Genomic DNA, 25,431 nt, shown 5'->3' with positions numbered 1-25,431 from the left:
CATCACCATCTCCCAGAGCTTGCTCAAACTCATGTCCATTGAGTCAGTGATGCCATCCAACCAACTTGTTCTCTGTCATCCCCTTCTCCTCCTGCCTTTAACCTTTCCCAGCATCAGAGTCTTTTCCAATGAGTCAGCTTTTTGCATCAGGTGGCCAAAGTATTGGAGCTTCAGCTTCAGCATCAGTCCTTCCAATGAATATTCAGGGTTGATTTCCTTTAGGATTGACTAGTTTGATCTGCCCACAGTCCAAGAGACTCTCAAGAGTCTTCTCAAAACACTGCAGTTCCAAAACATCAATTATTCAGCACTCAGCCTTCTTTATGGTTCTACTCTCACATCCATACATGACTACTGGAAAAAAACATAGCTTTGACTCTATGGACCTTTACTGGCAAAGTAATGTCTTTACTTTTTAATCTGCTGTCTAGGTTTGTTATAGCTTTTCTTCCAAGGAACAAGTGTCTTTTTAAAAAATTAATTAATTTATCTTAATTGGAGGCTGATTACTTTATAATATGTGGTGGGTTTTGCCATACTGTCACATGAATCAGCCATGGATGTACATGTGTCCCCCATCATGAACCCCCTTCCCACCTCCCTCCCCATCCCATCCCTCAGGGTCATCCCAGTGCACCAGCCCTGAGCGCCCTGTCTTGTGCATTGAACCTGGACTGGAAATCTATTTCATATATGATAATATACATGTTTCAAAGCTATTCTCTCAAATCATCCCACCCTTGCCTTCTCCCACAGAGTCCAAAAGTCTGTTCTTTACATCTGTGTCTCTTTTGCTGTCTCACATATAGGGTCATCGTTACCATCTTTCTAAGTTCCATATATATGTATTAATGTACTGTATTGGTGTTTTTCTTTCTGACTTACCTCACTCTCTATAATAGGCTCCAGTTTCATCCACCTCATTAGAACTGATTCAAATGCATTCTTTTTAGTAGCTGAGAAATATTCCATTGTGTATGTATACCACAGCTTTCTTATCCATTCATCTGCCAGTGAACATCTAGGTTGCTTCAATGTCCTGGCTATTGTGAACAGTGCTGCAATGAACATTTGGATACACGTGTCTCTTTCAATTCTGGTTTCCTCGGTGTGTATGCCCAGCAGTGGGATTGCTGGGTCATATGGGAGTTCTATCTCCAGTTTTTTAAGGAATCCCTACTGTTCAGAGAAGGAAATGGCAACCCACTCCAGTATTCTTGCCTGGAGAATCCCAGGGACAGAGGAGCCTAATGGGCTGCCATCTATGGGGTCACACAGAGTCGGACACAACTGACGTGACTTAGCAGCCACACTGTTCTCCATAGTGGCTGTACTAGTTTGCATTCCCATCAACAGTGTAAGAGGGTTCCCTTTTCTCCACACCCTCTCCAGTATTTACTGTTTGTAGACTTTTTGATAGCAGCCATTCTGACCGGTGTGAGATGGTACCTCATTGTGGTTTTGATTTGCATTTCTCTGATAATGAGTGATGTTGAGCATCTTTTCATGTGTTTGTTAGCCATCTGTATGTCTTTGGAGAAATGTCTGTTCAGTTCTTTGGCCCATTTATTGATTGGGTTTATTTTTCTGGTATTGAGCGGCATGAGGTGCTTGTATATTTTTGATATTAATTCTTTGTCAGTTGCTTCATTTGCTATTATTTTTTCCCATTCTGAAGGCTGTCTTTTCACCTTGCTTATAGTTTCCTTCATTGTGCAAAAGCTTTTAAGTTTAATTAGGTCCCATTTGTTTATTTTTGCTTTTATTTCCATTACTCTGGGAGGGGGGTCATAGAGGATCCTGCTGTGATTTATGTCAAAGAGTGTTTTGCCTATGTTTTCCTCTAGGAGTTTTATAGTTTCTGGTCTTACATATAGATTCTTAATCCATTTTGAGTTTATTTTTGTGTATGATGTTAGAAAGTGTTCTAGTTTCATTCTTTTACAAATGGTTGACCAGTTTTCCCAGCACCACTTGTCAAAGAGACTGTCTTTCCTCCATTGTATATTCTTGGCTCCTTTGTCAAAGATAAGGCATCCATAGCCGTGTGCATTTATCTCTGGGCTTTCTATTTTGTTCAATTGATCTATATTTCTGTCTTTGTGCCAGTACCATACTGTCTTGATGACTGTAGCTTTGTAGTATAGTCTGAAGTCAGGCAGATCGATTCCTCCAGAAGGAACAAGTGTCTTTTAATTGCATAGCTGCAGTCACTGTCCTCAGTGATTTTGGAACCCCCAAAAATAAAGTCTGCCACTGTTTCCATTTTTTCCCCATTTATTTGTCATGAAGTGATGGGACTGGATGCCATGATCTTCATTTTTTGAACGTTGAATTTTAAGCCAGCTTTTTCACTCTCCTCTCTCACCTTCATCAAGAGGCTCTTTATTTCCTTTTCACTTTCTGCCATTAGGGTGGTGTCATCTGCATATATGAGGTTATTGATATTTCTCCTGGCAATCTTGATTCCAGCTTGTGGTTCATCCAGCCTGGCATTTCACATGATGTACTCTGCATAGAAGTTAAATTAGCAGGGTGACAATATACGGCCTTGATGTACTCCTTTCCCAATTTTGAACCAGTCTGTTGTTCCATGTCCAGTACTAACTGCTGCTTCTTGACCTGCATACAGGTTTTTCAGGAGGCAAGTAAGGTGTTCTGGTATTCCCATCTCTTAAAGAACTTTTCACAGTTTGTTGTGATCTACACAATTAAGCAGAGATAGATATTTTTCTGGAATTTTCTTTCTTTTTCTATGATCCCACAGATGTTGGCAATTCGATCTGGTTCCTCTGTCTTTTCTAAATTCAGTTTGTACATCTAGAAGTTCTCAGTTCATGTACTGTTGAAGCCTAGCTTGGAGGAGTTTCAGCATGACCTTGCTAGTATGTAAAATGAGCGCAATTGTGTGGTAGTTTGAACATTGTTTGGCATTGCCCTTCTTTGCAAATGGAATGAAAAGTGACCTTTTCCATTCCTGAGGCCACTGCTGAGTTTTCCATATTTGCTGGCATATCAAGTGCAGCACTTTCATAGCATCATCTTTTAGAATTTGAAATAGTTCAGTTGGAATTCCACCACCTCCACCAGCTTTGTTTGTAGTTATGCTTTCTAAGGTCCACTTGACTTCACATTCTAGGATGTCTGGCTTTAGGTGAGTGATAACACCATCATGGTTATCTGGGTCATTAAGATCTTTTTTGCATAGTTCTTCTGTGTGTTCTTGCCACGTCTTCTTAATATCTTCTGCTTCCCTTAGGTCCATACCATTTCTGTCCTTTATTGTGCCCATCTTTGCATGAAATGTTCCCTTGGTATCTCTGATTTTCTTAAACAGATCTCTATTCTTTCCCATTCTATTGTTTTTCTCTATTTCCTTGCATTGATCAATTAGGAAGATTTTCTTATCTCTTCCTACTATTCTTTGGAACTCTGCATTCAGATGTCTGTATCTTTCCTTTTCTTCTTTTCCTTTTACTTCTCTTCTTTTCTCAACTATTTGTAAGGCCTCCTCAGACAACTATTTTGCCTTGTTGCATTTCATTTTCATGGGGATGGTTTTGATCACTGCTTCCCATACAATGTTATGAATCTCTGTCCATAATTCTTCAGGCACTCTGTCTATCAGAGCGAATCCCTTGGATCTATTTGTCACTTTCACCATATAATCGTAAGGAATTTGATTGAGGTCATATCTGAGTAGCCTAGTGGTTTTCCCTACTTTCTTCAATTTAAGTCGGAATTTTGCAATAAGGAGAAAGCCCTTACAGGGCTATTAATGTTCTTTCATTCTGGCCTTTTTTCATCAGTAAAGCCAGCCTATGATTCTAAAGCAGGAGTATGATTCTAGAGCAGGTGCAGTCTCTCAAAGGACTGTAAGGACTAGGACTACAGTGGAAATGAGGGTAGGGTGAAGGAGGAGGGTGAAATGCAGGTACAACCCTTAATCCAAGTACAGGGTATAATGGATGAGAACACATCCTGGACTTGGAATTTAGGAGAAGTCTAGTGCAGCCTCTACCACTAACACTGAGGGGCTTGAGAAAGTCACTTAATCCTCCGGCTTCCTAGCTCATGCATTTGTAGCAAACAATCTCACTGGTCCTTCTCAGAAGGAATGACAACCCACTCCAGTATTCTTGCCTGGAGAATTCCATGGACAGAGAGTCTGGTGGGATAAAATCCATGTGGTTGCAAAGAATGGACATGACTGAAGCAACTGATATTCCCAGAAGCAGATTAACATGCTTCACTCTGTCTCCCTTTCCCCTGTGCCTTCACTCCTGATACTAGAATATCTAACAGTGCTTTTGAGTGGGACAAATGTCCAGATTCTCAAATTTCTTATGTACTTACCACTAGAATTCATCTGCCTGAAAATGAAGTTTATAATCTGAAGATTTTCCTTCTTTGCTTCCCCTTTTTCACAATTGTTGTTCTTCTCAATGGAGAAAGAAAACAATATAAAGCATATGGGTCACAAACATTATAGGTTTAGCTCTTTCTCTTCAATTAGGCAGCCAGTAAGAAGATGCAGAGATGCAAATCTTTGTGAGACACTGATGGGGGTCTTTGGTCTTGAGGTTCAGCCCAGTGACCATGTCAAAGGTGTCAAAGGAATTTCAAAGGCAAAATTCAAGACAAAGAGGGCATCCCACCTATCCAGCAGCTTCCAATTTCCATGGGAAAACAGCTGGAGGGTTTCAATACTCACTCAGACTACAATATCCAGAAAAAATTCATTCTGAACTTGTTCCTTCACCTACCAGGTGGCATTACTTCCACTAGTTAGACCAGAAATATCACTTTGACAAGGTAATCTGTCCCAAGGGCTTTGCTCACCTGCACCCCTACACTGCCAAATCTTACAAGCTGTACCAACAACCTGCCCCTCAAGAAGAAGGTCCATTACAGCCCCTCCTGCTCTGTAGGGTGGTATTCCCTTAGCCTTGGGTCTCAATAAAGTTTCCTTTAAGTTGATTGGAGCAGCAAAAAAAGGATTTCAGATTTAAACTATAACTTAACTATGGGGCTTCCCTGGTGATGCTAGTGGTAAAGAACCCACCTGCCAATGCAGGACACCTAAGACACGTGCATTTGATCCCTGGGTTGGGAAGATCCCCTGGAGGAGGGCATGGCAACCCACTCCGGTATTCTTGACTGGAGAATCCCATGGACAGAGGATCCTGGCGGGCTACAGTCCATAGGGTTACAAAGAGTTGGACATGACTGAAGCGACTTAGCAAGCCACATGCAAACCTTAACTATATCAGTAATCACAGTGAATGTAAATGGGCTAAATACTCTAGGCATAAGTCAAAGATTTCTCATTTATTTTCTTGTTTTAAAACTGCTTAAAAGTATGCTGCTTATGAGACACATACCACAAATAAACAGCAAGACTGAAGTATAAGGATGGGAAAAATATACAACATAAACACTAGCCAAGGGAAGTTGGTGTAGCTATATTGACATCAGAAAGAGTAGACTTTAAGATAATAAGTAGTCTTTGAGAATAAAGAAGGACATTTTATAATAATTATGAATTATTATATAATATTTATTAGCATAATAATAAATATTAGATCAATTATTATAATAATTGATCCAACAAGGATATCAAAATTGAAAATCTCTATCATATATAAACTGACAAAACTGAAAGGAGAAATTGACAGTTCACAATTACACTGTGAGCTGTTAAAGTATCTCTCCACTTTAAAGTATCTCTCCACTTTAACAGAACATAGAAAAGTCAGTAACTGTCTAGATATGAATGGGTTATTAATAAATTTGACCTAATTTGCATACATACATCACTGTATCCACAGTTGCACAATCATGCTTTTAAAGTGTACAAGAAGGAATAAGGAGTGTAGGGATACTTGTTTCCAGAGAGTTCCATCACTTAAAGTACTTCCAAAGAGGAAATACTCTGATAGAGAGACAGAATTTAACAGGTGGCACTCATAGATGTGTACATAGATATCTGAGATTGTTGCCAAAGGAATGAGTATATTGGAAGCCAGGTAAGAGGTACTAAAAGAAGGCATTCTTCCAGTAAAAGATTAGTCACAGGTTGGAAGAAATAAAGGGAGGAGGTGCAGTTCCCAACCCTTATAACCTTGTAGAGAGATACTGTACTCACAGTGAAAATCATCAGCCTATACCTGTATCAAACTATTCATTAACGATCATTTATTTATTTAATAATGACCTAACGAATGCCTATATTGTGCCAGGTACCATGAGAATGCTCAGTTATATAAGTAAACAAGACATAGGGCTCACTGTCACTGGTACAGATAGGTAAATAAGTGGGAAATTATGATCTGGTGAATTAATTTCTATAAGAAAAATTGGTCTGGATTTAATTGGGTCCAACTATTAGAGCCAAATAAAAGGGAGCCCAGCTTGAGGAGTGGGCAGCTCTGCATCTGGAGTTAAGGATTCCAAAGGGAAGGGACAGAGGTAGATAGAGGGAATCAATAAAATGTATTTGGATAAGATCATCTTGAGAATATCCTGCATTTAGTACTGAGATTCTAGAAAGACGGGGGGAAGGGAAGCTTAACAAAGAGATAATGCAAAAATTCACCACTAAAAAAATTAAATAGCTCTAATCTACAGATGATATGTCTGAGGAAGCAAAAAAAGTGAAATATTAAAAAGTGTGCTTCTGTACATATAAACCATAAGAAACAGATAATAATGGATTATTCTGGAAAATGGGACTACAGAACAAGTGTGGACCATTGTAAAAATAGCCACGCTGGTTTATAGCTTTTTGCATCAGGATTTGATTTGGCCTTGCTATTTGCTTTGATTGGTAGAGAGCAGTTGGAGGGATAATACCGCGTGAGTTCCTGGTCTAGTTTTGAAGAGGCCATGTGGTTTTTGCTCTCACAATCTTAGAATGCTGAGACTGCCATGTGAGCAGGGCTAGCCTGAGGGAAGACAAGAAACATGCGGCCTGTCACTTTACTGGCCCTAGCTGATAGCCAGGCAGCCCCAACAATGGGCCAGGCTGCTGACTGTCAGCTGACCATAGAGGCATATGTCAGCCCAGCCAAGACCAGTAGAAGGAATACCCAGCCCATCCTAGCCCAAATCGTTGATTCATAGAATTGAGAACTAAATTCATTGTTGCTGTTTTTTTTTTTAATTTAAATTTTTTGAATTGCGGTAAAAAACATGTGCTGTAATATTCACCCTCTTAACCATTTTTAAGTGTGCATTCAGTAGTGTTTACTATAATCACATTGTCACACAACAGCTGTCTAGAGCATGTTCATCTTCCCAAGTTGAAACTCCATATCAACTGAACAAAACTCCCCATTTCCCCCTCCCCACAGTCTCCTGTAACCACAGTCTACTTTCTGTGTCCATGCTTTTGACTAATCTAGATACCTCCTGTAAGGGAAATCATACAGCATTTGTCTTTTTGTGATGGGTTTATTTCACTCCACAAAGTTCATCCATGGTGTAGCATGTAAAATGGTCACTATTATAAGCCACTATATTTGAGGGAGGTTTATCATGCTGTAAAAGTTAACTGATATAAAAAGGATAGTCTCAAAGGGTTTGATTCATTAAGTCTGGGATAAAGACTTGAAATCTGGTGAAAAGTTTGGTTTAGATACTAGTTGGAGGAAATAGCAAGAGAAGAGACTTCAGAGTTAAACTACAAGCCACACAAGAAACTTGAGGACTAGGGTAAGTGCTGTGAGACATTGTTTGGGTCAGTGTTCCCTCAACTGCCCTTCAGAGTTGTGTCAATGAGTGCTGTGTTCAGGATGAAAAAAGTTCTTTGGTTGAATATGTTGGGGAAATGCTGCATATATATTATATATAATTATATCATATTATATATTTTATATATGTATTATATGTAGAATATAGTCTAAGTAATATTGCTTCTGTTCAGTAGAAATATATTGGGAGCCCCATATATAACTCTAAAATTTTTAATAGCCACATTTAGAAAAATAAAAAGAAACAGGTAAAGTTAATTTAATAATATTTTATTTAATCTAATTGATCTATAACATCATTTTATCATGGGACTACTAATTTATATCAATTATATAAAAGTTATTTGGATATTTTACTTTTTTTTCCTTTATGAGTCTTCCGAAGCTGGTGTGTATTTCAGCTTAAATATATATCTCAGTTTGGATGAGCCATGTTTGATGTGCTGAGTAGTCACCTGTGACTCATGGCTACTATTTTGGACAGCCCATCTCCAGAGAGCCCAGCAGAAAGGCCAGGTTTGGCTCTTATGTTATAGGCTTGCTATTGGTTGGCTCTGATTGATTGCATTTTTGACTTAGGCCCTCCCCTTCTTCTGAGGGATGCTATAGGAGGCAACTGTCTATAAAATAGGCCTTGTGTTTACTGGGAAGATGCTCATCTTCCCGTTATACAGCGTTCTCTTTATGAAAATCCTGGGGAGACGTCTGTTTTTGTTCTTAGAATCTAAAATAGTTGGGCTTGTCTTGTTGGTTTGTTCTGATCTTTCAGACATTATATATTGTGTAACTAATTTCTTTTTCTATTTTTTACTGGCTACTAGAAATGTAGAATCAAATCTGTGGCCTACACACAGTATGAATATAGGATACATTTACCCAAATGTGTTCTGTTTACTATCAGTTTGCAAACCACTGGTGTTCTTCAGAGCATGTTTTGTGAGACACTGCAGCTGATTGGAACAGTCACTTGTCGATCCAAATGATAACACTGATACCGATTAAAAAAAAAACTGGTGACGGAGTGAGCAACTAGAGACAGCAGAACATGAGTGGGGCAGGTGAGCATCCAAGGGGAGGAATAATGGGCAAGGTCTGAGCACCTGGTCCAATAGACTTCCTGCCTTCCATGTGGGTTCTCAGAGCTTCTAGCCAGGAGGTTTTTAAAGAACACCTTCCCTGGTGGCTCAGATGGTAAAGCGTCTGCCTACAGTGTGGGAGACCCAGGTTTGATCTCTGGGTCGGGAAGATCCCCTGGAGAAGGAAATGGCAACCCACTCCAGTACTCTTGCTTGGAAAATCCCACGGACAGAGGAGCCTGGTAGGCTACAGTCCATGGGGTTGCAAGGAGTCGGACACGACTGAGCAACTTCACTTTCTTTCTTTCTAGCCAGAGCGTGGCCCACCTGTTTCTTGTTGTTGGAAATGGTGTCAGCTGCCTCCAGCTAGTCTGTGGTGGCCCAGATCGACTGGTTAGAAGGGAACCCCAGCAGCCGGCACCAAGCAGCCTTAGGAGTCCAGGGGCCCTGCAGCTGAGAGGGTCCTCACTCCCTGGTGATTTTCCCAGGGCAGGACCCAGGACAGGCCACTCCCTCCAGCGGAGAATCCACCTTTGGATTCTGACCTTGACAGCTCAAGCCAACACAAGACGCCCCTACCGAGGTTTTGGGGGTGGGGGGCGGGAACTGTCAATCTTCAGCACTGGATCACCCAGTCTGTGGGTGTGGATGAAGAGCGCAGGTAGCTGGGAGAATTGTGAAGGGCAGGAGATGTAAATCTCTGACACCTCCAACACGCTGTCACTTGTCTCCTTCTGGGAACAGGGATGGGGATTTCCTCACTGGGCTCCCCTACCCTTCCCGTCCAGTCCAGGCCAGCCATGACAGCAAACAGGCTTTCTTCTTCAACCTGTCAGCTACAAATTGGCACTTACCAAGAGCATTGCCAATGACTGAACAACAAAGGCATTTGCCATCTGCCTCTATGAAGATTGAACACCATGCTCCTAAAGCTGTTGAGCTTCAACAATCCCTGAGGGAGTTCAGGGTGGAGTGAGGCACTCTGTGTTCCAGGCAATCTGGTGGGACAGGTCTTTAGATAGTTGGATGTTTTTAGGAACAGATTTTATGATCTCAGTCCTTGCATCTCTTCATATCTAGAGAAGCACTAAATCCCTTCATGGTGACATCAGACCCTCATGACTAACAAAAAACCTTTTGTAAATTGAGTGCTTCATGGTATTGAACTCCCCCTTCACCAAAACCTTATATATTGACTTTCCTCCAAAGCCGCTTTAGAGCAGTCTCTCATCTGAGTTGCTGCCTCCCGGGCTGCAGTCCTCATTTTGCCCCAAATAAAACTTAACTCACAACTCTTTTTTTAGTCGACAAACCTAAGAGATTTTGGGCCCTCTGCCCTTTACCTATGCTCTGCGCGCCTCCACCTCCACACCCCTCGGCCCGCGAAAGGGGAGTGATAGAAGATGTTGGGTGGGACACAGGTAGAAGAAAGGAGAGAGCGCCGAGGTGTCTGCAAGAGCGCTCGCCAGGGAAGCCACTTGGGGTCGCTCCGTCTGAGCTCCAGCGCCCAGGGCCCGAGGTGGGGAAGGGAGGGCGGGGGTGAGGGGGAAGAGGAGCAGCCGCTTTTACGGCCTGGGGCGCGGGGTGGATCTTTCTCCGCCACACAGCTCTGGGCAACAGACTGCTCCACCCGGTCGCCTGGGGCAGCGCGGTTGGCTCAACACCTGTCATTTTACTCCAAACCACCTCGGCTCCCGCTTGGAGGTCCCTTCCCCGCCCCGAGGGCGATCAGTCAGGCGCAGCGTGATGACTTCAGATTCCTGGAAGGGGTGTGCTGCAATCAGGGAACCAGGTCCTAAAACACCGAGTGCTAACCCCCTGACCGCTCCACTTCGCTTCCCCCCTCAGGTTTGAGTGTGATCCAAAAATTGGAGCCTGGACTGGGATGAAGAGTGGCCTCAGGGTGTGGTTGGGCCAAAGGGCAGCATAGTGTGGGCTAAGATCACGGACACCTGAGTCATGCTGGCAGCTTTCAAAGCATTTTGCAGCCCTTTGACCTTAGGCAAGTCTCTCAGCTTCTCAGTGCCGGATTCCAGTAAAGCTGGAATAATCACCATGACTACCGCAGGGGGTCCTCACGGAAATCCAGAGATTTGATGTTTATTAGAGTGCTGAAGACCGGGCCTGTTCATAGAGTGCTATATAAATGTTGGTTAAATAAAGAAAGCAGCAGGAAGGGACTTGGAGAGAGCTCTGGGGGGAATACCAAGGGTGACTTCCTTCCTGGCAGAGCCAAAGCAATGAGATAAGGAGCCATGTGTGTGGACTCTCCAGATGAAGACAGCAATCCAGACACATTACAGAAGGCTAAAGAGCAAGCCACGGGGATCACAGAGGGATGCGGATCTCTGGGCGAGAGGTGCTGTAATGGCTGTGAAATATGTCAGATCCACAAAAAATTAAGTTCAAGTTTTCCCTTTTTAGTTCGTATACAAAATGACTGGGTCCCCACTCTGTGTACATCTGGAATTTTCTTTTCTGCAAACTTATAAGGACATTCAGTTTACAGTGGAATATCCGATCAAAAGTTCTGAATCCTTTCACATAATTTATCATCCAAACCCAGACACGCTTGAGATGAAAGGGGCATTAGAAATACATAATTTTAAAAAGCAACTATACTCCAATAAAAATTAATAAAATTCTAATGCCTATTAAAAAAAGAAATATGTAATTTTTGAAACGTTTACTTTTGCTCAGTGTTTTGCTATACAGATGAACTTAAATAGTTCTGTTAAAACTATTCGCAAAGATTTTTTTTCTAAAAAGTGAATATATATGCACAGTAAACAAATATTTAAAATTTCAAATTATTCTTGCTATATATTCACAAACATCAATAAATTTCTTAGCCGTATTTCTAAGTAAGGTGTTACTGGCATTTTTTCTGAAGAATAAAGATTTTTCAGTATGGTTTTGTCACGCGAGTGTATGTTTCCCGGTTCTTTGTCTCGTCACAACGAAGATTTGGAGCAACGGACATTAAAGCCCTGGGCATGTCACAGCTCTCGGGTCTTGGAAAAACCGTGCTACAGCTCTTAGGCAAATCAGTGTTACAGCTCTATTTTATTTAGAAGATAGCAGGAGAATCCAAGACTCAAAGAGAAGAGAGTGGAGGAGTGCGAGGGGAGGGGGGGGAGAGAGAGAGAGAGAGAGAGAGCAAGCGCGCGAGAGCGAGAGAGAGTGCGTGGGCGCGCGAGCGCACATGCACTCGGGAGAGATAGTCGGAGAGATAGTCCGAGAGAAAGCGCTTTGGCTCCTCCTTTTATATGTTTTTTCCTGCACCTGGGCCTGCCCTATGCAAATTGGGCTTAGCCAGGAGTGCTGTTTGTTCTGTTTGTTCTGCCTGAAGTCTTCACTCTGGTCCTCGGACCTTCCCTGTCTTTTAACCACCACCATTTTGGACTCCTTTTCCCTATTCTACCTACCTAACAGTTTTATTATGTTTTATAATGTTGCTTGAAATCTTTAAAATTGCTTTTCATGGTTAATCATTTCAAAGATGTTGATACCTTTGATGTGAGATTGATAGGACTGCCACAGCAAAATGCCATTCTAGATGGCTTATACAATAGAAATTTATTTCCTCGTAGTTCTAGAGGCTAGAAGTCTGAGCTCAAGGTATCTGCTGGGTTGGCTTCTTCTGAGGCCTCTCTCTTTGGTTGATAGATGCCCATCTTCTCCACGTGTCTTCACATGGTCTTCCCTCTGTTTGTCTCTGTGTGTGTGTCCTAATCTTTCATAAGGAAACCAGTCATGTTGGATTAGGGGTCACCCTAATGATCTTGTTTTACCTCAATTACCTCTTTAAGGGCCTTATCTCCAAGTACAGTCACAGTCTGAGGTACTTAGGGTTAGCACTTCAATATATGCATTTTGGAGTGATAGAATTCCGTCCATAATAACTCTACTGATTTTTCTTTGTAGGCTAGAAAATTTTTAATTGAGGAAAACTCTCCTTAAAGATGCTCAGAGGAAATTCTGCTAAATAGGTATGTTTGTACTCAGTCAGTCGTGTCCAACTCTGTGATCCCATGGACTATAGCCCACCAGGTGCCTCTGTCCATGGAATTTTCCAGTCAAAAATATTGGAGTGGGTTTCCATTTCCAAGGGATTCTTCCTACCCAGGGATTAAACTGTGTCTCTTGCATCTCCTGCATTGGCAGTGTATTCTTTGCCACTGAGCCACCTAGGAAGCCTGCTAAATGGGGGATATTCTCAGTGGGGGATATTCTCAATTCTGGTTTTTTCTATTAAAATGTTTTAATATTATAATGCTAATATTTTAACAGATGCTATCTTTTTGCTTCCATCCACAGAAGATTTCTTCAACAACTATCTTCATGACTCCTTTGAATGTTTCCCCAAACTTAGGTGCAAGATTGTACACCTCTTCAGAATACTTCTTGTACACCTCTCATCTAATTAGCAATAAATATATCCAATTAAAAATCATACTAAAAATAGCTCTATCAAAATGGTCTTCTTTACAAATTGAAATATTTGTACAATATTGTACAAATTGAAATATTTACAAATTGAAATATTTCTTACAAATTGAAATATTTCTTTGAAATATTTCAAAATTTTAAAATTTCAAAATTGTATGTTATATACATTTGCGCACTTCTTGTTTAATTTGTTCAGTGCCTCTTTCAGAGTCTTCTTATTTGCAAAATTCTTTTTTGATAATATTAACTTAGGAAAACTTCAAACATTAAAATGTTTTAGAGCTTCTCCATTAAATACTTTGTTAAAACATTTATAACCAGTTGGGGAAAAAATGCAACCAAAATGCAGAAGACATACAGATTTTTTTTAAGTTCAGTACCACTGTGGAACACTTTGAGTTAATTAAGAAATAATTCTTTAATGGTTCAAACATTTCTAAAATCAAACAGAAAATAGGCAGCAAAGAGAAGTTTGTACTGTCACACTGATGTATATTTTCTTGATTCAACATCAGCATTGTTTAAAAAGTTATAGATCAGTTACTCTTTACATACAAAAATATTTGAAAATTTTATAACTTTTATCTTGAATGATAGAATGTCACATTTTAAAACACATTAGTGAGTGATTTGTGACTTCAGCTAACTCCCAGGACATTTCTGCTCTGTAGGGTTTTTTAAATTTAGAAGGAATATTTTTTTTTACATAATGTTGTTTTCCACTGATATTTAAATTCATCACCACAAAAATAATTTTTAATGTTTAACTTTTAAAGTGAATTTACAATAGCATTTACAATAATGTCAGATGTTTCACTTTTGATGAAATAAACCACAAAAAGCTTTACTTTGATTTCATGAACTAGGTGAAAAAATTCAACTATTATTAGAATTAACTTATGTGATTTTCTATATAATGCATCGGATTACATCAATATAAATTTGGTATTGTGTAAAAGCTTGTGAATTTATTCTGCAAACAGAGTTTGACTTTAATAATTGTGCGCGCGCACACACACACACACACATACATACACAGTAGAAAAAGAAATGAATTTGGTACTTCTGTTCTTATAAGAAAAGTGTTCTTATATTTACCTAAACTGACATATTATGCTTCACCAAGTGATATAAAATACCTTTAGTAACTACCTCTGTTAAGTAATCAAATTTAAGTAAAATCTTCTTAAACTAATTAGTAATTTAGAAATAGATGGTGATGCTTATTCAGCAGATTTGTGTCCTCTGGTTTTCATGTAATACTCAACAACCCTATGGTAGACAGTTAATGTCAACTAACATCTTACACAAGTCATACATTCATCTCAACTTTCTTGGAGTATGAAAATTCAGTACTTAATTTTTCATTATATAGTCACTTTAATTGTATATAGCTTATTGCTAACAAAAGCAGTTACTTCAAAAATAGAAAGTGTTGTCAGAGAATAAAATAAGTGGTTGTAGATTTATTCCACACAACAAATAACAAACCCTGTAGCAAGAGCATTCAGATTACTCTCTACAAGTTCAATGGTGTGACTGCTTGATTTCTCCTGTTCGTATTTCACATAATTCTAACCTGTATTTTCCCAAACTTCCCACTGATCCCATGTTGGTGACCTGATGATTTTATGCATCTTGCAGGCCATGGTGGGCACAGCACAGTAGTTGGCCCACCAAGGAGCCACAGTATCAAGACCTCCCCCTCTAGTTGGGCTGCTGCTGCTGCTGCTAAGTTGCTTCAGTCGTGTCCGACTCTGTGTGACCCGACTGACGGCAGCCCACCAGGCTCCACCGCCCCTGGGATTCTCCAGGCAAGAACACTGGAGTGGGTTGCCATTTCCTTCTCCAATGCATGAAAGTGAAAAGTGAAAGTGAAGTCGCTCAGTCGTGTCTGACTCTTCGTGACCCCATGGACTGCAACCTACCAGGCTCCTCTTACATGGGATTTTCCAGGCAAGAGTACTGGAGTGGGGTGCCATTGCCTTCTCCACTCTAGCTGGGCAGACCAGAGGAAATAGCTGTCCTTAGCCACTTCCATCTAAGCACATGCTCATTTGTCAGTGAGCATCTGCAAGTGGTCATTGTAAGAGGCGATAATTTAATCTTTGTCAGAAAAGAACAGGGCTTCCCTGGTGGCTCAGATGGTAAAGAATCCGCCTGCAATGTGGGAGACCTGGGTTCAATCCCTGGGTTGGGAAGATCCCCTGGAAGAGGGCATGGCAACCCACTCCAGTATTTTTGCCTGGAGAATCCCCATGGACAGAGGAGCCTGAGAGGCTACTGTCCATGGGCTCGCAAAGAGTTGGACACAATAGAGCAACTAAGCACAGCACCACCTGGAAAAGAACCAGGAAAAGAGAGATGGGTTATCACCAATGAACATTTAGATTTAACCGTGTGTACAGACCACGGCAGAAATTGGAAGTAATATAAAGTGGAGGTGTGTCCAATCCATTCCAGATAACTTTGCTATGGCTAGTAAAAAAATTTTTTTAAGTAAAATTTTGAAACCAGTAGAACTTATTAAATCAACAGGAAGCAAGGACAATAGTTAGCAACCAGGACTATCCCAGACAAACTGAGATGGATAGAAACCCTGCTAATTTTCAGCTGATGAGATGGGAAGGAAAGAAATTAACTTCCAGGGGTTCTGCTTGTTGTTTACACTGGTTTTGTCCAAAGAGCACGATGCACAGAACCACCCTTCCCTGGCCCCAAAAATGAGCTGGTTAGTGTGGAAGCTCTTCCTGGCTTGGTGAGCTGCTGTGTTCCTCAGCTCCTTGGAGCAGGGGCCATGCCACCCTGGAGATGTCAGGAGCGAGATCTCCCACCCCTGTTATAATGTGCATTTTCATTTTCTTTGTGCTTTCCCTTAGGGAACTGAAGGTACATTTAGGTGTGTTGTGGAAATGAAGATGATGAACTAATTTTTTTTAAGTGAGCTAATTTAGAAATCATGCTGATGAACTTTATTCCTAGGCTCACAGGTGTGGAAGTGGAGTCTGTGGACTGTCCTGCAGTTGGCTATCACGCTCTGTCCTCAAACAAGTATGGTTTGCTTGGGTTGTATAGCCCTGGAGTCTGGAGATGAGTAAACCTGGTGAAAGAAGAGTTTCCTGAAGGAGAAGATATAGTAAATTAAGTGTTCTGAGTTCAGCCACTTTTCTAGGTCCTTTTGCAAGACCATCTGGAGGCATACTTATGAGAAAGAACATGGATCTGATCTCTCTTTCCTCCTAGACCTTCCCAATTCCACTCCCCTTCTGCCTCAGGAGGAGCCCAGAGCTCCAGAACTTCCCACAGAGATGTTCAGAGAGGTCCCAGTCACTACCCCTCCTCTCCCAGTCCCAACCTCTCCAGCCATCTAGGGAGCAGAAAGGCAGGACTTCTCTTTTACATGCAGGAGAGTATCACACAGACATAAATCAAAGCAGACACTTGGCATTCTGAGGCAAAACTTCCATTTAATCATCATTCTGTTCCTAGAGTCCTCGGTGGACCCCACAAGGGGATAGCTTAAGCCCAGTTACCGCAAGAGCAGCTTGTGTCAAAGACCAGGCCTGTCTGACAAGCCTCCTCATAGGTATGTCCATCCATGCAGTTGTAGAAGGCATGCTTGCTGGTGGGGCTGGGATAGAGACCATCAGACTTTTTGGCACAGAATCCACTATCATCAGCACTGCCAGTCTTGGGAGCTTCAGTGTTTGTGGAGGAGCCCACAGTAGAGGTGGGCACTGTGCAACCTGAGAGAGTAAGTAAAGGAACCCATAGGTGCTAGAGTGGTCTTTCCCAGCACAAGTGTCATGTCTGTAGTGTCACTGGGGGTTCTGTTATCTGAACCAGTGGTTACATGCTCCGGGCCTGAATCAGTGATACGCAAGTTCATAGCCGGGCTCTGGCATGAGCTCAGTGACCACAAACAAATCATTAACTTCTCTGAGCCTCAATTTCCTCCCTTTACTTGTATTAGAGACACTAATCTTAGAATTACACTGTGAAGCACTTTCCAGTGTGTATGGTATATAAAATAGTAAGTGCAGCACAATTATTAGTTTTGTTTTTAGTTTAAGGAGAGAATATGCTTATTTATTACCTCCATCACTTAAATGCTTGCCCAAATACTATGTTCCATGTGTACTAAGTTGCTTCAGTCATGTCTGACTCTTTTACGACCCTGTGGACTGTAGTCTGCCTGGCTCCTCTGTTCATGGGGATTCTCCAGGCAAGAATACTCCAGGGGATCTTCCTGACCCAGGGATCTAACGTGGGTCTCTTATATCTCCTGCATTGGCAGGTATGTTTTTTACCACTAGCACCAGCTGGAAAGTCCATACCTCCCCACCAAAATCCTACAGAGTGGAGGAATTTTAAAAATTATTTTATTCATGTCAGCTAAGGTGAGAACTGAGATTCAAAACCAGTTCTGTCTTGAGCACAGAGCCTGTGCAATGCCAACTACACTAATACCTTTCTTTTTAAACCACTTTATTAGGTATGACTGACATTGACTCATTGGAAAAGACTGATGCTGGGAGGGATTGGGGGCAGGAGGATAAGGGGACGACAGAGGATAAGATGGCTGGATGGCATCACCGACTCAATGGACGTGAGTTTGAGTGAACTCCAGGAGTTGGTGATGGACAGGGAGGCCTGGCGTACTGCGGTTCATGGGGTCACAAAGAGTCGGACATGACTGAGTGCCTGAACTGAACTGAACTGACATATAAAAAACTGTTAATGCACACAACTTGATGAGATGGAGATAAGTACGCATCATGGTTACCACAATCAATGCCATAAACATGTTCATCCCCTCCAAAAGTCTCCTCTCACCTTCTTTATTATTAACTTTTGCAATAAGAGCACGTATCGTAAGATCTACTCTTTTAGCAAACTGTAAAGTATACAATAAAGCACTGTTAACTATAGTTACTGTTTCTACAATAGATCTCCAGGATTTATCCATATTGTACAACTGAAACACACCCTTTGACTAATACCTCCCTAGTTTTTATGTTTAAATAGACTAATTACGCCTGGTCTCCAAGAGCACCTGTAAGGATAACTTGAAATTTGAAAGAACCGGCAGACCTGACATGGTCCATCAGTCAGCACTGGCTGTCCCCATGGTTTCCTGCCCCCCACCCCAATCTTGCTTCTGCTTTCTGCATGTGCCCTGGACCTTATGTTAGGGGCAAAATTGTATCCTGAGACCAATTGTAACTCTGCTTCACTCTCAGAAAAAGGGCCAGTTGGACCCCTTTAGAGTTGTCTTTTTTTCCATCCCTTTCCTCATCATCTAACTTTGGCATCCCTTCCTTGGCTTGTCTTCTTTACTCCACATAGTTCCTAGGGCTGGAGCTGGACAGATGAGAACAGAAACAAGGTGTTTGTGGTCCCCTCCCTACCCAGGCTCCCGGATGTTCTCCAGGGGCTCCCAGAACAGCTCTACAAGAAGAATTCTTGGGAACAGTGATGGACCTTTCGTAAGGGCAGCCACCCAAGGGCTGCCCCATAGCAGCCATCTGAGTCTTTCTTTCTGAGTCACAAATGCCAGTGCCCACGGACATGCTAGGACAGGTGGAAGATCTGAAGGAGGCTTCCTTTGAGGCCAGGCTGAGGGGAGCACTGGATAGTCTTTTTTTCCTCCTTAACCATGTCCAGTTTGTCATCCTGTGGATGGTGAGAGGTGCATCACTACTCACCAGGAGTGGAGACGCCAAGTGCAGACTTGAAGGTGTGCATGAGAGGGTATTTGTCTTGTCCACAGAAAGTGCCTGTGAAGTCATCCAAGCCAGTGTTCCAGACCATGGCCCCCCAACCTGTTCTTCAGCAGCCACTGGGCCTGTGGGAGAGAATCAGGGGGACTGTAGGGTGGCCTTTGCACAAGCACAGGGAGTGACTCCAGCAGAATGACAGGGAAGGCCATGATCCAGCCATGGAGAGGAGGGAATGGAAAATGGCTTTCCACGGGTACTTTGAAGGACTCGTGGACATAGCTGTGGACAGGGAGAGATTTTAGGACTACCAAGTCAGGGAGAATGAGTCTTACCTGTGCTCTCTGTATTACCAGCCACCTTCTGAGAAGCCTTGTCTGAGATGGAGCTTGAGTGGGTTGCAGTGGCAAAAGATACACAGGGCCCTTCACATGGCAAGTGTCTGGGCAGAGGGACAGAGCTGGTGATTATGAGGTATAGAGTGAAGGGCTTTGGGTCTGATAAACAGTAACCATCCAGATGAGAGCATGAAAGGCCAGTGGGCAGATGCCTAATGGCCCCATGGATCTCTCATCTCCAGATTTTGGGTTCTTCCTGCATGAAGTTACTGTAAGCAGGAGCAGAGGAGAGGAAGGAACTCAGATCTACTCCGTGGTTCTGTGGCAAGAAGAGTGTCAGAGAGCTGGATCAGGAGTAGAGTTGTAGAGTTGAGGAGGGCAGGGGGTCAAAGGGGAGAGTTCAGGAAGGGGCATGGGGGCCGGGTATGGGAAGGGGGAGGGGCTGAGGGAAGGGAGGAACCAGCTGCAATTGCTGAGGGGCAGAGGGGCTGTTCCAACTGCTGGGCTCTGCAGCTGGGTCGAGACCTTGGGGCCACTTTGGGTTTTGCTTTTCCTCTCTTTGGTATTTTCTTGTACTAATTCCAATATACTTGGAGGGGAGGTTCCCTGCCTCTCCCAGGTGTACAGAAGGTAGGGTTTGGAGGGACTTACCTTGATCATGAAGCTCTTGGGGTTGGCATATCCAATCTACTAATTCCCCTGTAGGCATAGGGCACCTCCTGGGGGGCATTCCACACTTCAGTGGCTCCTTTCAGGAGGGAGCAAACCTGGGGCAAGAGGAGCAATCACGGCTCAGATGGACCTGGCTCTGCCTGGCTCATGTCTCCCTCTCCCTCTCTTTCTTTTCTGGAATACACTCCCACCCCACCCACTCTTTACTGGAAACAAGAGTGCATGGCTCCCATTTCACCCAGGTTCCTTGCTCTTCCTCCTGTGGGTGGCACAGTGGAAAGGGCGCTGGCTGGGAAGATGAGACCTGAATTCCTGCCATTCCTGGGTGTGCCAATACCCATATGTGCACAAGGAACAGGGCAGCTTCTTTGTGCCTTGTGCCCCAGTTACCCTTTGAATCTAGCTTGTTTGTTCCTTTATTTGAAAGAATATTTGTCACAAAAGAGCCAACAAGGGGATGCTAATGCATAGTGGTTAGGGTCTAACATGCTGGAGCTAGACAACCTTAGTTGGAATCTTAGCTTGGCCACTTAGTAGTTCTGTGACCTTGAGCAGGTTTCTTAATCCCCCTGTGCCTCCCTGTCTTCTGTGTAAGATGATTAAATCCATCTCACCATTGTGAGTGTTAAATAGGATAATATATAAAAATCATTGACAACAGAGCTGGCTATCCATTTGGACTTGGTAAATGTTAACCATTACTAGTATTAATCATGCATATTTACTCTAAAAGATTAAAATTTAAGATATTTTATTAATAGTTTACCCTTCCCTCCCCACCACATACACTCAGAGCAGGCAACATGGGGTACCCTGATTAGAAATCAAAGAATAAATTCTCTCTTTTTTTGGAAGTATTTTTACCCTTTAGGACAGAGAGTCAATCTCCTTGGTCCTCCCAGCCCTCTGGGACATTACCTCAAAGTAGGCAAGAGTCCCTGCCTCCTGAGTGTAGGCTCTGGCAGCCCCCAGGCCAGAGGTGGAACCATCCAGGCCACGGTTGGCAGGGTTGGTGAGAGTGAAGGTACTGGCATAAGCCCCAAAGCCCACCATCAGTTTCTCAGCAGGGCATTTTGGTTTTTCCAGTAGTTCATTGCATAATCCTAGAGGAAAGGTAAGGAAGATGTTTACTAAGAAGCAGCTAAGCTTGTGCCCAGAGGCCTGTGGAATAGTCAACACTTTCTACTCAGTTTCCCAGCCACTTTGGACATAGACTCTTCCATAACCCAGCCTCATAGAAGGGAAAGGTGTACCCTCCCTTCTGGAACTGGGTGTTATAGGCACCCTTGTTAAGAGGTACATTATGTAGGTAGCAGGGCTCAGTGTCAATTAGGAATGAAATGTTCCATTATCCTTCTTCCCCTCATACTAGACTTGGCATTTGGGATGTAACTGGAGTTCAGTCATGCATCCTCTCATTTCCACAACTGGCAAAATATGGCATCTCAGAATGTTTAAGCATAGGGTTTTCCCCTGGGAGACTTTCCCATGCCAATTTTAAAGTCTCTGGTTGAATTCTGCACTGAAATCACATCTAATCAATTTATACATCTACTAATCATTAAGAAGGTTTATTATATAGCTACCTATGCCATACAAGTCAGGAAGATCAATCTTATAGAATCGGGAGAAAGTGGATGAAAAGTGAGGAAGATTAAGGGCAAGATAGATCTTGAAATGTATTCTTAACATCAGTGAAAATGATAGTTATATTTTTTCCCCAATGTTTGGGATTATCCCAAACCACAGTGCTGCTTCCTCTGGTGTAAAAGATAAATGAGTACAATTAATCATAGGTATAAGGAAGTAGGCAACATGAACTGAGTTAAGAAAGCTTATCATCTTCATCTTGTCCATAAAGCTTCCTCAGCCTCCCTTTTACTCCTTGGCCAGAGATCTCAAGACTTGGTTGAAAATATCCATCAGAGCTGGTTGGCCCAAATCCTCACTTACCACACTAAAGTATTTGTTGTCTCCCTTGTCGTAGGGTCCTAAAAACAAGGGGCTGTCCTCTCCTGTGGAACCATCTCAGGAGCCCCTAAGGTCATAGGTCATCACATTGATGAGGTCCATGTACCTTGGGAAGTGGGGGGTAGGATACAAGAGAAGAAAAATGACCCAAGGAAAATAATACTCTCCATCCCACTTCCCCTAAAGGTCCTAGTCCCAACTGAATATGGTTTGTAATCATGTCATGAAGGATTATGCTTTAGTATTCTTTACTCCATTCTGTCTCACCTTTATTTGAAAAGTTGATATATAGAAGACGCACAATCTATAACCAATAACTCATTGCACTCAGACCTTCAGGTCTTATAGAAGTTTGAAACTCAACTAACTTTTCTAAGTAGCCTTTTGTCATTAAGAATTTTGACTGGCTTCCCATGTCTCTCTCAGGCTTTGAGATCATCTTATTCTTTTGGGACAGAGCTTTCTCTCTCCAGGGTATCTGAGCATTAGCCAATCTATGGGGGAGGTCTCAGGGTTAATTAGCTCTGAACTTGGGCCCACAGGCCTGGAGGTTACTTACTTTGAATTTCGGGGATCTGATAGGCAGTCTCAAGGGTACCTTTGCCAGCTGACATAGCCACAGAAATCAGCAACCTGGGCTTGTTGCTCTGGGTGACTTCGTGCTCAAAAGCCTCATACATTTCCTATGAGACAGAGGAAAGATCAAGCTTTACTGGACTGAAGTTACAAGGTGTTCATTTGACATTTGGTGGCACCCTACTCCAGTACTTTTGCCTGGAAAATACCATGGATGGAGGGGCCTGGTAGGCTGCAGTCCATGGGGTCGCCAAGAGTCGGACACAACTGAGCGGCTTCACTTTAACTTTTCACTTTCATGCTTTGGAGGAGGAAATGGCAACCCACTCCAGTGTTCTTGCCTGGAGAATCCCAGGGACAGGGGAGTCTGGTGGGCTGCTGTCTATGGGTCGCACAGAGTCGGACACGACTGAAGTGACTTAGCAGTAGCAGTGCTGGGGTATAGTGATGAATAAAATAGTTTCTGCCCTGGAGGAGCTTTTTTGGAGGAAGGTATAGATAAGTAGACAGTCAGTTAAAATACAGCCTGGTAAGAGCTATGATCAAGGAAGGAAAAACTTCAAAGAGAACTCTGATGAGAAAGTTAAGGGGTACCTACACTGATACCTGAAATCTAGAGACAACCTGTGTCAGAGAATTTTAGAGCACTTGACATCTGGATGAGACTGAGTAATCTGGGAGTGATTCTGCCTTGAATACAAAGTCTTACCCCTGGGTCCCGAAGTTCCAGCCTCCACCAGATATCAGGGTTTTCAGTTCTGTATTGCTGGAGATAGGAAGATTCCAGTGTAAATGAAATTCCCCAGGGAGAGTGAAGTCATCTGCTGACCACCCTCTTATCCCACACCTGAGCAGCCCCAGGTTTGCCCTATTACCAGTCTATGCTCTTGTGCTGGGAGCAAAGCTCTCTGTAATAGCAAGGTAGTCTCTTACTGGGGCTTCCCCAGTGGCTGAGCAGTAAAGAATCCACCTGCAATGCAGAAGACACGGGAGTCGTGGGTTCGATCTCTGGGTTGGGAAGATCCCCTGGAAGAAGGCATGGCTACCCACCCTCACATTCTTGCCTGGAGACTCCTATGGACAGGGGAGCCTGGTGAGTTAGAGTCCACAGGATGGCAAAGAGTTGGACACAACTAAAGTGACTTAGCACACATGCACTCTCTTACTATAGGTACCTCCAGGACACAGTATTAATTAATACTCATTGAACAGGTTCCTGTTTCTGGCCCTGAGAGTGGGCTGATGGATTCTGCTTTGACAGGAAGCTTCAGGGGAAGACAAGGCAGGCCATCCTAGGGAGGATGAAGGGATCTAAAAGCAGTCCCTTAACACAGATGGTAGGTGGGCTGGAGTTGTCGGGACACACAAGACTGGAAAGCTGAAAGTCTGAGTCTTGTAAAGGAAACAGCAGGGAATAGGGGCAGTAAAAGTGTCTACAATTTACTAAATGCTTACCAAATGCCAGGCATGTCACATGCACTGCTCCTGTCACACTTACAATCAGGCAGGAACTATTAGTCTCACATTGCCCTCTAAGCAATATTCAGAAAAGTTAAGCAATTTGTTTCACATCACCCAGCTACCAAGGCTGGCAGAGCAGGATTCAAACCTAACTCCTCTGTTACATGGTGACTCCCAGCAGGCACCAGGTCCTTTGAGCTTGATCTTAAAACCTACCCACTGATTCCCAACTGGACCAAAGCGTCGATTAACCTATCTGATAAACTGGCCAAGCATTCCTGGATTCTGCCACCTACTAATTGTATGGTCTAAGGAAAACCTCTATATGATACAGTGTCCTCAATTTAAAATATCTGTTAAAACTTTGCTTCTGTTCTGAAGGTTACATTAAAAAAAAAAAAAGAAAAGCACTTAGCATAAAGCCTGGCTCACCCAATTCATAGGTAGTCACCCAATAAATATGCCACGTATTTAATTGGCACGAGAGCCATCTTAAGTTAAACTGGTAGCTAGCTCATAGGGTGGTGTGGGACTTTACTGCAATGCAGCAAACTCCAGGAACTGTACTCACAATGAATCCCTTGTAGGTAGTACCTTGTGGGACCTATAGAATATGATGCAGAGGGTCTGCTAAGAAAATAATCTAGGCAAATGACAGCAACCTGCCTCCCCTGGGGACAGTGATGTTAACAACTCTGCCAATGAGGCATGAGGGTGATTGCAAACAGGACTCAAAGACTGGGCATTCTGATACTGGTATCTTTAAGGACTTCTGAAAGGCTTCCAACTCAGCCCAGAGCCCAAGCACAGAACTCACTAGTGCTTGAGTCCGTTAATGCTGGCATAGAGTGTCTCATCATTCCACTCGATGGTTGTGATCTGGTAGTTGGTCATGCCAGCAAAAGCATAGATGATGTGTGTGCAGAGGCAAGGGTCCACATCCTTGGACATGTAGCAGGCAACCCCAGAGCAGTACTGGCTCCAGTTAGTGAAGTAACAGACAATTTTGGTGGCTGTGCCTGGATTGGCAGGGAAATAAGAGATGGTCCCTGCCCTGACTAGTGTCCCTTGTACCCAGGGACCCCTGACACTCTGCATCCATGGGGCACTTACCCAGCTGCAGCAGGAGGGCCAGCCCTAAAAAGAAGACAAGAGATCTTGGTCAGAGGGTAGCAGGGTCATTATTTCCCTGGCTGGCCTGGGACAGCACAGAGCAGTAAAGTGAGAAGGGGAGTTGGGGCCTGCTGTAAGTCCTTTCCCAACATGGACCCCTGCATGATGCTTTCAAGGAAGGTGGCTAAGGTAGGCATTTGGTGAGCTACCTGAAAGCTCAGATGATAGTGAGCAGTTCAGGAACTAGCTGTTATTTACCTGCTATTTATTCAACAAAGTCATATTAAGTACTGGTTTG

The 25,431-nt window shown here is 42.9% G+C and overlaps 2 long non-coding RNA genes across 2 annotated transcripts; one reads left to right on the top strand and one right to left on the bottom strand.

The window, feature by feature from the left end:
- The first annotated feature begins 10,858 nt into the window (after positions 1-10,858).
- LOC147376030 (uncharacterized) lies at positions 10,859-13,297 on the top strand. The gene is made up of 3 exons (XR_015160647.1): positions 10,859-11,189; positions 12,758-12,822; positions 13,151-13,297. It is a non-coding gene; the product is annotated as an uncharacterized LOC147376030 (long non-coding RNA).
- A 3,432-nt stretch (positions 13,298-16,729) lies between these two features.
- LOC147376029 (uncharacterized) lies at positions 16,730-23,564 on the bottom strand. The gene is made up of 9 exons (XR_015160646.1): positions 23,435-23,564; positions 23,269-23,325; positions 22,543-22,666; positions 21,966-22,089; positions 20,931-21,115; positions 19,992-20,107; positions 19,338-19,444; positions 18,991-19,130; positions 16,730-17,028 (listed from the first exon to the last, which is right to left on the bottom strand). It is a non-coding gene; the product is annotated as an uncharacterized LOC147376029 (long non-coding RNA).
- Between the last annotated feature and the right edge of the window lie 1,867 nt (positions 23,565-25,431).

This window comes from Bos grunniens, chromosome 3 (assembly GCF_055505025.1).
Source record: "Bos grunniens cultivar Pamir isolate PY7600 chromosome 3, Bosgru_T2T1.0, whole genome shotgun sequence".
In the NCBI taxonomy this organism is placed as follows: domain Eukaryota; kingdom Metazoa; phylum Chordata; class Mammalia; order Artiodactyla; family Bovidae; genus Bos; species Bos grunniens.
Note: the sequence above shows the minus strand (reverse complement) of the source record. Positions and strands in the feature narration are given on the sequence as shown.